Source organism: Lathamus discolor, chromosome 3 (assembly GCF_037157495.1).
Source record: "Lathamus discolor isolate bLatDis1 chromosome 3, bLatDis1.hap1, whole genome shotgun sequence".
Taxonomy (NCBI): Eukaryota; Metazoa; Chordata; class Aves; order Psittaciformes; family Psittacidae; genus Lathamus; species Lathamus discolor.
Genome location: NC_088886.1, coordinates 13,160,852 through 13,175,637, shown reverse-complemented (window position 1 = coordinate 13,175,637; position 14,786 = coordinate 13,160,852). Strand labels below are relative to the sequence as shown.

Here is a 14,786-nt window from a genome sequence, read left to right as displayed (position 1 = left end):
TAAATGCCATTTGAAAGACTGATGCAGTCTTTAAGCCGATGCAATAAAAACTCTTCTTTACTTTATAGCATTTTCATACAGAGCTTCATAGCACGTCTGGTCATGCACTAGGGGAAAATAAATAAGGTGGGAGTGATGAATTGGATGAGGAGGCACCCCAAGAAGATTCTGAGGGACATCACCTCCATGACAAGCTTTTCCTCAGCTGGCGGGGTCCCATGGGGACACGCAGGAAGGAACAGCATGGGGACAGACCACAACACTGCCCATGCACTCTGCAGCATTGTCTGAACTGCCCCCTAACAAAGTGATGTTTCTAGACACCTTCTCCCAGCCGGGACATCTATCTCCTGGCTTCAGATCTGAGGTTGGAGCTGCAACCCCTATTTGCATAGTTTTGACAATACAGAAACCTCTGCTAAAATCCCTACACCTGGAGAAAGTTCTGGCCAGACACTCAAGTTTCAGCAGCGTGACTGCCCCTCAGAAAAACAAGAGTGGTGTTCGGATATAAACTTGCATTTGAATGTTTTTATAGAAGGAACACTGAAAAAAAAAGGAAAGATTTTCTGCAAGGAGCATATGCTGCAGTTCCTGGAATAAGAACCCAGCTCCTGTGAGGATTCTGGCTGTCTCCAGTCTTTCAATATTAAAGGGCTCTCCAGCAGATTAGAGTGGCATAATAAAAGTTAATAAAGATGAAACTGGACAAATTCAGACTAGAAATTAAGATGCCCATTTTTAACAGCAATAGAGTTAAACTGGTTCCAAAGGGATGTGAGAGATTGCCTGAAGCTGGAGCCTGCCGAAGGCATGGCAGTGTTGCCAGCAGTTCCAGCGGGCTTGCAGGTGGGCTGGAGGATGGCTGGGAGAGGGAAGCTGTGCTTAGGGCAGCCGTGCGCTGGAGCAGGAGGCTAGAGAGGGTGGTGGGATGAGAGGATGCTGCAAGCAACAGGCTGGAGGCATCATGCAGCCAGCTGGAGGAGGTTTGTGGGGGGCAGAGCTGCCAACTTCTGTATCCCTGTGACCTTCTCCTGTTTCTTTCTCCGTCCTCAGCTCATGTCCCTTGCATAAAGGACCTTCCTACAGACCAGCCTCTCCCAAGTGCTGTTGGTGTCCCCTTTCCCCATGTAGCCTCCATGCTCTTCTTCAACGAGCTCCCTTCTCCCTTCTATTCCCCTCCAGCATCTGCCAGTGCCGCCAGCCTGCCGCCGAGGGGAAGGTTCCAGCTCTGCATCCTGCTGGGGAATTGGGACAGAGACTTGTGTAGGAAGCAGGAAGAGAAGAAGGTGTTTGTTGCCAGGGCTGGGATGGGGGGATTGCAACAGTTGCTACCGTGAGGGGCTGCTTCCCTGCTCAGAGACAGGAAAACCAGAGGATGAAGGTGAATCGCTCTCTGATGCAGAGGTTCTCTGTCCTTTTACATTGTCTCTCTGATGCAACGTGTAAAAACATTAGGCATATCCCTGTTTCACCCCAGTGCTGGCTGTGCCATGTCCCAGTGGTAATGCAAAGCAGCTACCTGAATTTACAGCTGCTTTATACAGCCAGCACAGAACATAGCAACCAAAGCATGCAGCACTTCGGTCCTACGGCTGGAAGCATTGATATATGTCTTAACCTAGAGAAACCTTTTAAATTCAAAGTAAGCACAAGGCAATACCCTTTACATTAGGCTGTAATTTTACACATAATTTAGGCCAACATAAACTATCACTGCTGCAGAATGAAATGTCAGTTATCCAACAGCAAAGGCATAAAGCAGCCCTGCCTTCCCACCACCACAGCGCTTCAGCCCAGCCCTTGCACACCTTCACCTTGTGCTGGTGCCAGCATACATGAGGCTGCAAGTGAAAATGCATCAAGATTAAAATTTGCCTTATTTTTAATCCAGGTTAGTTTTAATTCAGAACTGTCCCCTGATTTGATTAGCACTGCAATCACCTCTGTAAATGCAAAACACAGTATCGGATAGGAGTAAGATGATGTGGACGCTTCTTTTGGTGGCAGCACCAGATTTTTCTGTATCCAATTGCATGCGAAGATCAGGTCTCTAAATCACTGAGTGTGCCTGGCTATGCATGGAGACCCCCTGCATCAGGAAAATGGGGAAAGGCTTCTCTAGGTGGCAGCTCTGATATGCCCCAGAAGCTGGGGAAGGTGGCAGTGGGTGGGAGGAAGATGTGGAAGCGAATGGGCTCATCTTCCTCCCGGCTGCTTGCAGCAAATTCACACCCAACCACAGCAGCTGAAGCTGGTTTGTCTCCCCTTCTTTGCAGTTTCATTTTTATCAGTTTCAATTGCTCTAAATGAGTTCCTAAGACAGTGTATGATCTATGGTGCGCCACAGGAATGCCCAAGGGAACTTATTTGTACAACTCTCTTTATGGATCATTTTGTATCTTATAAAAGTGAGATTTTGAGTGGTGGTTTTAGTTCTTGATCACCAAGAAAAATTGTTTGAGAATTTAGGGTTCTTTACTTGCTTTTAAAAAATCACGTGGTTTATCACACCTCTCAATTCAATTGTTCCTTTTCCACTCAGAACCGGCTGGAGCATAGGGAGAGCAGAAACTGAGTCTGTCATCTAAACCAAATATGAATCTGATGATCACACTGTTCTCTTTTGATGCCTTTTCTAAAATGGAGTTCTTACTGTAATTAAAAACACGAAGTAGAAATTAGAGAGGAAAAAACCAAAACCCACCATCAGGAAGCAAGCTTCCTGCTAATATCCCGTTGAATGAAAGGTGAGGGGTGGAGGGGGAAAGAAAAGGATTATAATTTTCCTGGGTTTGTGAGTTTTGGGGGGTACCTTAAACAGCATCAACAAAGATTTTGGGGAAACAGGCACAGAGGACTGCTCACACCAGACCTGCCATTCTTGTAACCCTATGTCCTGCCATGACCAGCAGCTTTTGGTGCAGATGAAGGTGTAAAACTAATAGGATGTGTGCAGACTTCTGTGTTCTCAGCTTGACCTCTAATAGTTAAAGGCTGACTTGCACCCAAAGCCAGAAGACAGAATACTGCTGGATGCTTTTTAGTCATCGGAATTGACAACACCAAATATTCTTGGTATCAGAGGAATGTAGTGCAGAGATAAGATAAAAATTTGGAAATCTTCAACATACCAGCCGAGTGCATCGAGGGGATGAAGGAATGAAGACTGCGGGTGACAACCCCAGCCTCTCGGTCACAGGAAAATCTCACAACTTGAAGCTTTACCCAAACAAAACAAAGACTCCAGCACAGCAGGCACAGCCCTCCTTCTTGGGAGAGAATGGGGAGAGAGAACAAATCACCCGAGCCTGACATGAGTCGCATCACTTCATGCATGACTGAAAGGTGCTCAGCTACTACAGCCATGAGCCCCGGCCAAGAACCTATATAAAGAAAAATCTGACATGTGACGTGCTAAAGCTGTTCAAAAGACTTGCAGGTGGGAAACTGTGGGGTAGGGAAATGGAAGCATGGGTGAGTTCAGTACCTCTGTTTTGAAGTTTGACTTGGAGGCAGTCTGAGCAAGGAGAGCCTGGAGAGATGGTGAGGATGACCAGTCCCCAGGGCAGTGACTCAGCCCTGCTAGTGCTCAGCAGCAGAGCGCTTTGGGGGCTTGGTGTGTGTGTGCGTGCGTGTATTTGTGTGCAGGAGGGAACAGGGTGGAGAGAGAAGAAAGACACAGGCAAGCCTGGAGAGCTGCTGGGACAAGGGTCAGCAGAAGGCAAAAGTCAGGCGAGGCTCAGTTTAGAGAAGGGTTCAGAAGGAAGCCTTGAAGCTTTCTGTAGGGGCTGTGGTTCAGTGGGAGACAGTCAGGAATGCACAGACAGCCCATTTCATTTGCTGAACACACCTAACCCTTCAGTTTTGGAGAAATGCCATTCAAGGTGCTTCTAAAAACAAACCCAACCACCACTCTGTAGTATTTGCAGAATGACTATTGGAGCCAACCCTCCCATAATTTAAACAGCACTGCAGAAACCTTTTATCCCCAAATTTTAACCAAGTCTCTATGATGTTCATAGCCTGTTCCTCACCCACTTTATTGCTCTTACCCAAATCTGAAAACAGAAAAATGTGTCTTCAAAGTTGGGACACATTTTTCAGGGACAGGTTTCCATATCCATTGCTCCAAACACCTTAATGGGAACAGTGCTTAGAAAAGACACTGGTATTATCACCACAGAAGCAATTGTTATGCTGATGGGCTGCACCTTTCTGCTGGAATCATGATAGAAGGGTTAGTTAAATTTAAACAAAATTTGTTCCCTGAAATTCCAACCATATATAATAGGAAAATCTATAACCTCCCTGATGCACAAAACAGCCCTTGCAGCTGACGTCTGAAGCCTGCGCCCGTTATTCCAACAGAGGTGACCTCTGAAACAAGAAAGCCATTCTATATAAACACTGGGTTAAGTGACTTTCCCCGTGTCTCCTCGAATAACACCCAAATATCTTTTCTTGTCAAAACCTTGCACTTGTCCCATAGTATACACAGTAAATCACGACAACCGGTGACTTATTTGAAGGCTGGAGCCGAAAGCAAGAGGTGCTGGTGCTTAAAGAAGTTTAACCAGTCACCAGCCTCTAAAATATTAAGCTATAAAATACAAATCTATCTTTACAAAAGCAGTTTTAAATGATCTGTCAAGACAGCTGGTCCCTGATGAGTGCTTTTTTGGGGGAGTTGAGGGGAGGTGGTAGAAGGGATGAATTAGAGGAAAAACAAAAGAATCCTTAGGAGATCATTTCAGTTTACTTCTGTAGCATGTGCATGCTCCACAACAGGGTAGCAAAATTCAGGGAACTATGTAAGTCCTGTTCAAGCATATGAGATTAAGCATTGTATATCCCTCATTCTGGCCTCTTTCTGGGTATAAATCCTGCCCTATGAGTGTTGCAAGGATTAGTCCTGCAGAGCAGAGGAGAACTGCTGCTCCAGGGTTATTCCTACCACTGCTGGTGATCATCACACCGCACCGCAACCTTCCCCAGCACCGTGGCATTCCCATGCTGTTCACATGGACCAGCCGCTGCAACCTGGTTTCTGTGCAGAGTTTGGATGCTGAGCTTCACACTGAGAAAATTCACTGTTGGATGTAAGAGGAATGAATACAATTCAGATGCCAAGTTCTACTTCTGCCAAGTTCACAGCTGCCTGTCTCACTCCAGGCCAGCTCTGGTGTCACTAATACTCCAACTAGAAGATCCTGGATTTCCCATTCACAGCTGGACAGGCCCCAAAACCCTCCTCTGTGCCCTTATGTAGAAGACTGGAGCTCCAAATGCTTCTGCTTGATTTCTTTGCAGATCTCAGCTGCAGAGCAGAGCTATAGCAACCATGCTGTGCCCGAGGGCTTCTGAGACCCTTCCAAGGCCACTCTTGCCATTCACACACAGAAGGCTGCGATTACCCAGTGTGGGGGCAATGCTTTATTCTCATCAACTTTCCAGGACTAGTGCTCTCAAACACTGAGGTAAGAATACGGGACTCCCCATTCATTGCACCTTGAAAGGTTCACATCCGATCTTCCAAGCTAAAAAGAAAATTTGGTAAACAGCAATTGTGTCAGCTCCTTTGGGGATATAAACATCAATCCAATATATCTGTCCTGTTTGCCTGTCATCTGTTGCAGCAGAGCTGTGGCCAAGGTGATCCTTCTCCCAGTCACGTTTGCTATATCTGCTCCCTGAACTGCCCTTTTATCTGAGGTGGCTGTTGTCAGAGGGTGCTGCTGCGCACAGAACCGAGGGCAGAATCCATCCTGCAATCAGACCTGAAGCTGATGATACTGTCAAAGAAAATCACTAGCTTTGCAATCCTGGAAAACATTAAAAGCTGGAAAGGGGTGGAGTTCTCCGAGGGAGGAGCAGCCATTTGGGCAGAGTAATTTTTGGTGCTGGGAAAGAGTATTTTAGGATACTCACCTTGCTTTAACGTGAAACGTTGGGCATTACTTCATCTGCTGCTTGACTGTGAGCTGGAACTTTGAGGTGGATTTTTATTGCAGAAAGAGGGTGTGGAAAAGTTCAGTCAGCACAAAAGTTTAACCTCACTAACAAGGTCTATAAATTTGCTGCAAGGATAAGGCAATGCCACTCCCTTTCCTCTCTCAATGCTTAGAAGGAGATGCATTTAATCAAAACCCACTCCTGTACACATGAGCTGTGTTAGTGGCATTCCTCATCACATTCTTGCTACCCAACCTGAAGTTTAAGAACAGAATTGATTTTAAGGTCTCTGAACATAGAGCCCAGTATTTTCATAACTGCTTCATGGCTTCTTTCAAAACGGTTTCAGTGTGTTCTGAGAACTGAATATAAAAGTAGGCAGGACTAAAAAATATTATGAAAAAAAGGAATTAATTGGAATTTTGTTTGGAGAGGCTCCTGCTTGAACTGGTGCGAAAATGAGGAGGGGAACTGTCAGTCCCAAATGGATTTTCTGGCAAGGCTGAAATCAGCCAAGAGCTTTGATCCAACATCAGGAATCACTTCTTAACAGCTGGCAGGAAAAAAAACCCAGCTTGTTCCCCACAGCAAGTCCAAAAGCCCGCTGACACTGTAAACCTGGGCCAGGCTGGTATTGCTGCTGCAGCCTGACTTGGATCTGAGTGCAAATCTGTCCGTTCCTGGGTTGCTGTGATCTGAAGGCTTGCACTTCGAATTTTCCTCCCCAGGTTTCCCTGCTCTGGAAGTTTGTGGTTTGCATTTGCACAGGGCTATGAAAGCCTGCGGGCGCTGACCTGGCTTTCAGAACTGTTTGAGCTGACCTGTCGTCCAACACATGGCACTGGGGCCAGCAGCTGATCTCATTTTACTGCTCTGCCATCAGCCCCTGTGTGACGTTAGCTCAGTCAATTAGCTTCTGTGTGTATCTGGTTTTCATCTCTAAAAGGGGGACAGTAGTAATTTCCTACCTCACAGAAATCCTGTGAGGACAAATATATTAGCTTCGGAAGTGCTTAAATACTAGTGCGATTAGTGCTCCTCTCCATCTCTTTGACAGCCTGTGTTTTGCAGACTGGAAGCTCAGGGTCTGTCAGACTGTAAAGGATCAGAACTGAAGACCACCAGAGCAACTCTAGGACTGGCTGAGCACAGATGTCATTGCCATAAACACCAGAAAAACACAGCTCCTCAGGGACCTGACAGCAGTGCAAAGAAACATGGGAGAAGCAAACTCCATCAGGAAATGCAGAGGGGAGCAGAGACCACTCCAGTGGCAGACTCTCTGTATTTTCTATATTGTTTGCTTACACTTATATGTGCATCATGTATTTTAGTTCTTCCGTTACCATTCATTTAGGGTTAGAAAAGGAGAGTGAGCTGATATTTCTGGGACTCAAACACATGGAGACCATGCTGCAAAGGATAATTACTCAGCCATAAACCTTTTCTGAGCAAGTGATTGCATTTTGGGAAGAGTCTTCCATGAGCCAGTAGCCATTAGTACTCCAGACTTTGTCCCGTAGCAGGAGGTCATTTCAATTTTGGTCTTGGTGACCAGCATTCCCAGGGCCTTTCTCTATCACATTTTATTCAGTCAGGAGCAGAAAACTTTTCCCATTTAACAATGCCCAAAATATATTTACACATCAGGAACAAATTGTCAGGTGCTGCTTTTTGTTTTGGTTGGTTTGTTGTGTTCCAACCCCCCCCCCCCACCAATGAACTTGCTTTTCTGATTTAGTATGAGGAAAAGGAGGTAAACAAACTAAGAGAATTATTACTCATGCTTACGTACTCTGTAGGATCCCTAAGGCATCAATCAAGAGGGTATTCGCTGTGCTAAGCACTATGCAAAGCCACAGTAAGGGAAAGCACGTATCCTGACCAGATCTGGTCAGGCAACCGAGACAAATGATGCAGAAAGGGAAAGATGCCTGTACCTACTTTCCAGTAACAGAAATCTTAAGGGCCTTGGCCAGGAAACAGAAGCAAACACCACTTCAGCTTTGTGACTGTGCTTTTATTACAACACCAACTTCTATTTCTTCTCTCAAGTACAAGCTTTAGTAAAGCAAAATTAAGGTCAAGTTGTTATCCTCAGCTTCAAGATTCCCCAGTCCAGAGAATCTAGTGCTGCACATGAGGAAGCATCAGGGCTGTCTCTCCAAGGCTGCAGTTCCTTGAGTTGGAGAAGAACAGAAATGGGCAACACAGATTATTTTTTATTATTATTATTTGGAGCATAACAGAGCATTCCAATAATCCTGTCTTACAAAGGAAATGAAAGAGCCTTGGGGGTAATATTGAAAAAATGGTGGGCAGTCAGAGTCATGGCCATATGGTCCTCAAGCTGTGCTGTCAAGCAGATCTACAGATGGAGATGTATTATCTTACATGAGCACCAAGTTGAGCACTGCACTAGGCACTTGTGAATCAGACCAGGAGACCTGACGATACAATTGACAATTACTATAAAATCAGGTGAGAAAAAGTCATCGGCAAGAATACGCCCTCAGAAGAAGAAAAAAAAGCAGTTTGAGAAAGGACAGGCTCTGCAGCTTACAGAGTCAATCCAGAGCATTTAGCAAGTTCAGCAACTCCTGAAATGAGACGGGAAGTTGTTCTGACAAGTCATAAAGAATTCAGAATACTGATCTTTTGATTTTATACTAGTTTATTATGTTAAAAGCAAACAAACCCCATCCCACCATATCTACATGCTAGTTGGCTACCAAGTGGCACATATGACAAGACCATGGGTGTGTATGTATGTTTGCTCTGAAGAGCTGGATCAAAGAGAGTGAAGGGCTACCAAGAGCAGGGACTTCCACTGCAAATACATATGGAGACTTTGCTGTCTAAAAAGCTTACTGCTGAAACGCCTGGGCAGGCTGGAGCCATGGGAGCTTCCAAGATGGCACAGCAGGGTGCCATATACAAACTGGTGGATCAGTCTCAGGGCTTGAGGACTCTCATATGCCTCCTTCCAGAATACAGTGCTGGTGACAACAAGCCAGTGTATCCTATCCTAAGCAAACGGCTGAAGTGGATGCCTTTGCTTTGATGAATGGTGCTCCAAGACTGCAAAGTCCTCAGGCAGGTAAAGGGGTGTTACACCGGCCACCCCATATTCAGTGGAGCACAAAGCACGAGTACCTACTGGGCTCAAAACTACTCATAGCCTTCCGACTTTTGACGTCATGAAGGCACAGAGTGCACAGAGGAGTAACAGAGTTTTGGCTGGTAGCTGTATGTGAAAACTCTTTTGTTTTGTAATTCAGATGATTAATGGCTTACGCTCATGGGACAATCATTTACCTGCAAGTCTTGGCTAGAAGCTCCAGGGCATCAAAAGTTTATGAGGCAGCTCTGTGTCAGTCACATGAATCCACATTTGTCAAGGTGTTCAGGAACCTGCATCTTTACGTGTCTAAAAATACCTTAAAAATCTGTCCTGCAGATTGGCCCAACATTTCAGTGTCTTCACTCCAAAGTTCTTCAGCATCTGGCATGATTAGCAAAGGAGCTGTAAGCCACAGATCTTCCATTTTTCAAGCAAACTTCAAAAACCCGTCACTTCCAGATAAAATGAACAGGGTTCTGTTGACATGACCCACCTTAAAGGTGCCAACACAGCTACTGTGCAAGCTGGGAGAACAGCTCTGGTGCCTCTGTGAATCCCTGCGCCGGAGCAGGGAACTCCGGGCTTCCCCATGGTCTTGTGCTCTGAAGCATCCTGAAGCAGATCCAAATTTTAACACGGAGAGTGGAGCCCATGGGCACTTTGGCAGTGCCGTGTGGCACTCGGCCAGCACCACTTACTCTGAGCTCCGCGGCCTCACTGTGTGATGCACAGAAGGGCTGTTTTGCAGCAACATTTGGATACTGAGCAGGAAAGAGAATATCCCCAGAACCAAAGGCTTTACGTGATGGAGCTTCCTGCTGTGTGGCAAGGGTGTAAAACCGGCTTTAGGTGTTCGGTTTGAGGCAGAGGCGAGTGATGTGCAAGGGACTGGGCGTTGCATTTGGGTGTGTGAAGCCTAGAGCTCCTCAGAGCGCATGAGGCAACCACGCTGGGACAGAGGAAGAACCTGTGCAAACTTTTTTGGCTCTTGCCACCGCCCTGGCTGAACGGAGGTGAGAGGACAATGCAAAAGATCCTCAAAGGAACGCTGTTACCACGCACGAGGAGAATTCCTGCAGACCCCGGGGGGACGGGAAGGGTTAAGGGGGGAGAGAAACTAACATGGGATGTTAAACGCCAGTGCCCCAGCACAGCGCGCAGAGGCGAACGGGAGCAGGGTGAGACCGCCGAGCACCGTGGTGCTGCCTGTGCTGACGCAACCCCGGCTCGTAGGAAGGGTTGGGCAACGAGCCAAAGAGCACCAACACAATCCGTGCCGTTGACTAACTTAACCCTTCCACTGTCAAAAGAGGCTGCAGGAAATCACGGAGTCGTAGAATTGCAGAACGGTTTTTGGACTGGAAGGGACTTAAAAGATCATTTAGTTCCAACTCCCCTGCTCAGTTTTGCTATTTCTTAGCTCAGGGCCCTGGCCGGGGAAGAGGGAAGGGCTGGAGTACCGAGGCGGCTGAAGCAGCAGCGCTCGCTGACTGCACGGGCTGAAGCAGCCCCGAATAGCCGCGACGCGGTCCAACCCATCACAAACCGCAACAGGTCTCAGCGCGGCGCTCACCCGCCGCCACAGACGGGGAGACCCGGCTCTCCTCTGCCTCCCGACGGGCGCTGCCTTCACCGGCCGGTTCCGCCTCAGGTCTGACCGACACCCAACCGGCGCAGCCACCCGCGGTTAGGAGCGGAGGGCCCGGGCACCCCTCCGAGAGGCGGCGGGGCCCGGCCCCCTCCGCAGGCCGCCGGCGGGTCAGGGCGGCGCGGGGCCCCCAGCTCGGTCCTTCCGGCTGCGGCAGCGGCGCCCGCCCCGCCCCGCCGGGCCGCCCCCCGCCCACACCTGGTCGGGGCGGGCCCTGCCCGCGGGGTGCGGGCCGACTCGGCGGGCTGGGGCGGGCGGCGTCGCAGCGCAGGCCGCGGCGGAGCGGGGCGGAACGGAGCGGAGCGGAGCGGGGCTGCGTCCGGGAGCGGCGCCGCACCGCGCTGCGGGGCCGGAGCGCGGCAGCCGGGGCCCAGCGCAGCGCAGGTGAGCCCGCGGGCGGCAGGTGGCGGCGGGGCGGCGGGGCTGGGCTGGGCTGGGCTGGGCTGGCGGCGGGGCGGGAGCGGCGCGCGGCCCCGGTGGGGGCGGGCTGGCGGCGGCGGCGCGCGCGGTGCGCGGTCCCGCGCGGTGGCTGGGGCTGAGGGAGCGCGGCGGAGCGGAGGTGCCGCGCGGTCGGCGCGGAGCGGAGCGGGTTCTCGGCGGCGCCCGGAGGCAGCATGCGGGCGGCGGAGCCCCGGAGCCCCGGTAAGTGGCTCGGCTGCGGCGCTTTCCCCCCCTCTCGCTCGGCCCCGCGCCCGGCTCCCGGCGCGGTGGTGGTCGTCTCCCGGGAAGCCGCCAAACTCCACCGCCTGTTGAGCCCCGCGGATCGGCGCCCCTGAGTGCCGGCCCCACCGCTCGCCTCGGCGCCGGGTGCCCCGCGGTGCCGGAGCCCCTCTGCCTTCCCGTCCTCCGGAGCCGCCACGCGGTACCCGGCGGCTGCCGGCTGCGCCCCGTGGGGCCTCCCCGGGTCGGCGGGGAGCAGCCAGGCACCTGCCGGCGCCGCGCCCGCCGCCGCGGCGTGACCTTCCCGGCCGGCTGCGGCGCTCGGGGCAGCCCCGGCCGGCGGGTCCCTCACGGCGGGTCGGCGGGGCGGGGGCGCAGCGCTGAGCGCCGCGGGGCGTCCCGGGCGCGGCGCCTTCGCCGTGCGGGGACGGGAGGTGGTGGTGGGGGGGGGGGGCGCGGGGCGATCGGTAACGGCCCGAACGGTTTCCCCGCGGCCGGCGCTGGCCGTTCCGCGCCGGCAGGAGGGAGGGCGCTGCAGCGGGGCGCGAGCCGGTGGCGGCGGATCGCGCCTTCACCCCCCCGGTGGGGCGAGCCGCCGCCTGGGAGAGCGCGGGGCTGCCGGGCGGCGGCGTCTTGGGTGGCGAGAACAAAGGGCCCCCGGCGGGAGCGGGCGGGGAGCTCCGGCGCTGCGCCCGCGGTGCCGGCTCCCAGAGCCGGGGCAGGGGGAGTGCGTGTGGGGTCACCCCTGCCTCCCCAGCCCGCCCGCCCTGCCTGGGGAGCGCGGCTGCAGCCTCCTCGGGGTCGGCTCCTGCCCCGCAGCCCCCTCCGCAACCTGTTGGGCCGCCTGCCTGGCCGGTACCCGGGGGGGGGGGGGGGGGCAGTGTTTCCCCGCGGGAGCCCCGGGGTTGCCGGGCTCGCCGGGGTGCGCAGCCTGCGGCGAGCGGGAGGTGAGGAGGAAGGCGAACGCTGGAAACGGGCGTGTTTGCCCTCCCGCTGCTTTCGGCACCTAGGAACTGTTAAGAGCCGACTTCAAGCAGTTCAGATACGTGGCGTAAATTAAATTTAATGGAAGAAAGTATTTCCGCGCGATTAAAGAAAGATCTGTTCCCGCGGACGTCTTGTGTGGATAAGATGTGCTGTGTTTCCAGGAGACTGACTGGGGCAGCTGCTTTAAAGCGTTTCGGAGTTTTGTGTTTATTTCAGATGTAACCAAATGAAGCTGTGTTGTCGGTATCAAATAAACTGCTCTCCTGTCAAGTGTAGAATTGAGCGATGAAAAGCGATTTAGTCTGAAGGCAACTGGATAATCAAAGCTTCAGTTGAGTATTTGCTAGTTTAGAGATCTCTGAAGGCAGCTAACTGAAGCTGGGATGGTGAGCAAATAGAGTTTCCTTATGGTGCTTGTATAACCACCTTTGTACATTTTTCAAGGTAAATGTTAGAGACATGACAAATTTAATTTGAGTTTGCTGAGGTCCTCTGCTGCAAATGACTTGCCTCCGTGTCCGGTTACTGGGTCATTGTTCCAAGCCTGCCAGTGTGGCTTTGAAAATAGCTTTTTAAATAAAGTCCATTGCACTCCTTACGGTAATGCAGGAAATGCGTGGCTCATGAGAATGGTTTTATGGATGGAGCAAGTGTACTTTAATCTTGATTTTATTATTTCTGCCACGGTGGTTTGCTGTGGGGCTGAGGATGTAGGAGTGATAGATATCCGTACGTTGAAGCGCACCATCAGCAGTCTCAGCGTTGAAAGTGTGAAGTAGAATTTGTGTGGCCGGTTTGTGATCTGGGTGTGTGGTGGGTGACAGTGTTGGATTAATTAAGTTCTCAGTTCCTGCCTTCAAACAGCCTTCTTAACATGCAGGTTTCTCAGCCTACGTCACTGGCATGCGTCCTGGTTGATGAAATAGGATGCAGCATGACCATACGTGTGAAGGGGTTAAAACAGCTTATGGCCAAAGAGTTAATGCATCACTTCGACTCAAGAGATTTTTATAATTCAGCCTAGTTAGAAATATTGCCATCTGCCCTTTTCTTTGAACGTGTGTGCCCATAAATACGTCTTAGATAAATACTGGTTGGGGCCGTTAGCAAAGTAGCAGTAGCCAGGGACAGTGTTTTATTCTCATGCATGTTGCCAGTGAAACTGTCACTTTCTGGGAGATTGCAGGCACAACGTAGGACAGCTTCTACTTCATTTGGTTGTGGGTTGAGAGGTGTGCAGGAAATTTTAATTTATTTATTTATTTTTTTCCTAAACTAAGTCCTGCTTTTGGGAATGGGAGATAACTGTCATTGTCAGAAGCAGAGAAGACAGTCAAAGCTTGGGATTGTAAGGAGAAAGATCTAAGCTTGTGGGTAACAGAGAAGAAATGTTTTCCTCTTTGTGTCCACATAATGCAGGGCTGTGGGAAGATATACTTAATGAGGATGATTATTGCTGTGGCTTTCCATAAATCCACTTGTAATGGAGGCTTTGTACAGTTACTTCTGAATCTGTACATTTAAAAACTGCAAATAGCGATAATGGAGTTGGCTAATAGCAGACTGTCAAGTAAGTGCAATCCTTGTGATAATGTTCAGCCATAGATCTCCATTTAAGTATTACTTTTAAGCAGAAAATGTTTTTTGTAGGTCATAGTATATGCAACTGGGAGGAAAAAAAGCCTGCAGATGTTGCCTGTTCTTGAATCTTAACTGGTTAGCTTTAATAGTGCAAGGGGTACTGTTTCTCTCCAGCTTTTTATCAGATAGCAGGAGAGCTACAAGTTGGTAAATCCATTTGATGTGAATTTAGATAGTAGAAAGGAGTAATAATAACCAGCTTTTAAAAACTGACTGAAGAGGTGTGCCCGAGCAGCACACTGTGGCTCTGTGCAAATTGAAGTTGGGACTTGTGCCTTTTGAAGTATTGCAAGCTTCCCCGTGAAGCACTGGAGTGAACTGAGCCATCAGGCGAGAGGCTGAGCTGATCTTGTTAGTAGTATTAACCAGGACAAACCTTTCTGTTTCAGTGGGGTTTTTTCACTGTCTCTTAGAAGCCAGGGGTGAGAGATTACTCATTTGGGTTTGCAACTTAATAAATAAAAGGTGAAGGTAAGACAGTAGGGAAAATTTTTAATGTGCTATCCCGGTACAGAAGGCTGTAAAATCGATCACCTGTTATTTTCAAGTGAAGCACTCGTAATAGGTACTGGATGTTTTATTTAGTGTTTTGAATGATGCAGTTTTAACTTGCGTAGCTAGGAAGCGGCTTTTGAAGGAATCCGGCGTGTGAGTTGCTTATGTTTACGTTTGGAAGAATTAATTGAGAAATATTTGTGATTCTCACCATGGTTGCTTACTATTGTTTAAAAGCAATGCGGTGACTTTGGTCTTTCATGCAGTTTGTGAGGG

General features: G+C 49.9%; 1 protein-coding gene and 1 long non-coding RNA gene across 7 annotated transcripts in view; one reads left to right on the top strand and one right to left on the bottom strand.

The window, feature by feature from the left end:
• Positions 1 to 8,043: 8,043 nt before the first annotated feature.
• On the bottom strand, positions 8,044 to 10,863 carry LOC136010850 (uncharacterized). 2 transcript variants are annotated; one of them, XR_010611030.1, is made up of 4 exons: positions 9,778 to 10,863; positions 9,573 to 9,691; positions 9,274 to 9,460; positions 8,044 to 8,134 (listed from the first exon to the last, which is right to left on the bottom strand). It is a non-coding gene; the product is annotated as an uncharacterized LOC136010850 (long non-coding RNA). The 2 variants fall into 2 exon arrangements; XR_010611029.1 differs by having other exon boundaries at positions 9,274 to 9,691.
• Positions 10,864 to 10,998: 135 nt separating this feature from the next.
• PTPRF (protein tyrosine phosphatase receptor type F) overlaps positions 10,999 to 14,786 on the top strand; it is a 394,296-nt gene continuing 390,508 nt past the window's right edge. For 2 of the 5 annotated variants that reach the window (XM_065673567.1, XM_065673566.1), the window contains exon 1: positions 10,999 to 11,111. The gene's annotated coding sequence lies outside the window, so the exon portion shown is untranslated. Of the gene's footprint in view, positions 11,112 to 11,237; positions 11,370 to 14,786 lie in introns of those variants that run through there. The other 3 variants (XM_065673568.1, XM_065673565.1, XM_065673569.1) reach the window with 2 other exon arrangements.